We start from the raw sequence: 2,500 nt of genomic DNA, 5'->3' as shown, positions 1-2,500 counted from the left end.
AATAATAATGATAATAATAATAATTATTATTATTATTATTATTATTATTATTATTATTATTATTATTATTATTATCATTATTATTATTATTATTATTATTATTATTATTATAATATTAATCATAATATTACAAGATTAAATTCCAATATGATTTTTTTTTTTTTAAGATTTAAATAGACCAAGCAGATTTGAACTCTATGGCAGTGTACCACTTGACACTTTGTCATAGAGCCATTTATTTTCAAAAGAAATTAAGTTTCAGTTTCGAAGATCCTTTCACTTCTTAAAGAGATCTGGTTTTCATTTTCATCTTCAATTTAGGAGGATTAATGTTGGTCGTCTTTGAACTTGTCATTGCATTGATAAATAATTTAATTTTTCGAATGTACCATCTTTTAATTTATTTTTTTCTTAATCATGTAGGGTCTTACACAAAAAAGAGGGAGATTTTTTTTTAATTCCATCCTTTTCGACTTAAAAGATTAATGATTATGAATAACGTAAAATTCAAGCATAATGCGCATCGATAAATTATTCACACTTTTCAGGTGTAAGATTTGTGTATAACTTGATATTCATTTATCAATAAAACAATAAATTTATTTTGTTTTGAGAGAAAAAAAGGGATTACGTCAATTCTATGAGACAATATATTCTATACTCAAAATCATTTCAGTTGCAAACATACTATCGCACATCAGTTAAAATATTAGAGAGAAAACATAATATTTTCTATTTGTCTTATTTAAGAGATGCTGACGAAACAGCCTATCCGCACGTTGTCCCTGAAATCCAAATTAATCACCTTGGTGACAGCAGAGGAACAAAGGGTTACTGATTGCTTGCTCAGTATCCAAAGCTTATGTTTTTTTTTTTTTTTCTTTTTTTTTTTTTTTTTTACCAAATAAATTCTTAGAATAAAGATATTCAATGCGAATATGTAATACTGTACATAAATTGATCCATTTTAAATAATATTATGTTAAGGGATGTTTGGATTGCCGAAATTTGTCTCAAAACCCAATGGGGTAAACATAGGAATTAAGTTGTCCTAGCTTGACTGCCGTAGTTTAGTTTATTGTTTATTTAGTCTCAACTAAAAAGAGAAAAAAAGGAGAATTAAATACTTGAGAAAAATTATAAATTGTTAAAAGGAAAAAATATAATTATCAACTGAGATTTTTACAGAGCTAGTAAAGGACATATACTTGGCCATTTCTGATGATGCATGGTGCTGAAAGACAATAGGTATACATTTTAGGGGCAATTCAATATAATTTTTAACGTGATAATAATATCTTAGTGGACGGATGGTTGAGGGAAAAATATGGTAACTATAAAGTATGGATCTTAATGAATGGTGTAGCGCTTACCATGTGTAATTTCAATTACTGTGACGGGCACTAGATGATTGGTGCTATTTATGCTTGCATGTATGTATATGTAATAGGCTGACAGGGCACCAGCCAACCCGTTGAGGTATTACCACAAGTGAGTTACCTAGTTCTTTGACTGGCCCCATAATACTAAATTGAATCCCTTTCTCTGTTTACGGTTTTTTTTTCCGTTTGTTTTTACATACACCTGTATCGTCTATTCTTCCCATATTCTTCACAGTCTTCATGTACCCAACAATAATGAGATTACAAAACAATTTTTCCTTGATGAAGATGCTAGCTACTGCACTGTAAATATTCAATGGCTACTTTCCTCTGGTTAGGGTATAAGAGACTCCATATATATGGTCAGCAACTTTTCTTTTTATGGTAATCTATTATTTCTAGATAGCCTACATGGTCCGTTTCCTTATTTCCTTTTGCTAATCGGCTATTTTCCGTATTGGAGTCCTTGGGCTTATTTCTTTTCCAATTAGGTTTGTAGCTTAGCAAGTGATACACACAGACACACACACATGCACACACACAAACACACACACACACACACACACACACACACACACACATATATATATATATATATATATATATATATATATATATATATATATATATATATATCTTGTGATTTCAGCCCTATGAAAATGCACTGTTGTATTTGTGAAACAATCAATAACTCTTCGGGTTACATATGAATTTTCATTATAAATATTTTAATTTTTCACATTTTCTATATGATGCAGTTTTTCTTTTGTGTAGAGCCTTGCATATCTGGACAGCATTGAGTGCGCAAAATGTGTTTTGTTTATGAGTGTGCTCCGGAAAAAAATTCCCGTGCGTGAGAAAGCCTTTATTGGTGACAGTATTCTTCAATATCTTGATTGCTTCGAATGCGAGAAAAGTCTGTTGTTGGTGCATTTGCTCTTGAATATCTTGGATGTTTCCAGAACGGGGAAAAAAGCTTTTGTTGTCGTGGGTGTTTTTTCATTGCTTTTGTAGCACTGGTTTTCCTGGAGGGTTAGCAATATTTCTCCCACATGTTTTATGCATAACACGATATTTTTCAGGACACTAAACATACCACGCGTTCCAAGTTTGCTGTT

The sequence above is a fragment of the Palaemon carinicauda genome, chromosome 4 (assembly GCF_036898095.1).
Source record: "Palaemon carinicauda isolate YSFRI2023 chromosome 4, ASM3689809v2, whole genome shotgun sequence".
Classification (NCBI taxonomy): domain Eukaryota; kingdom Metazoa; phylum Arthropoda; class Malacostraca; order Decapoda; family Palaemonidae; genus Palaemon; species Palaemon carinicauda.
Note: the sequence above shows the minus strand (reverse complement) of the source record.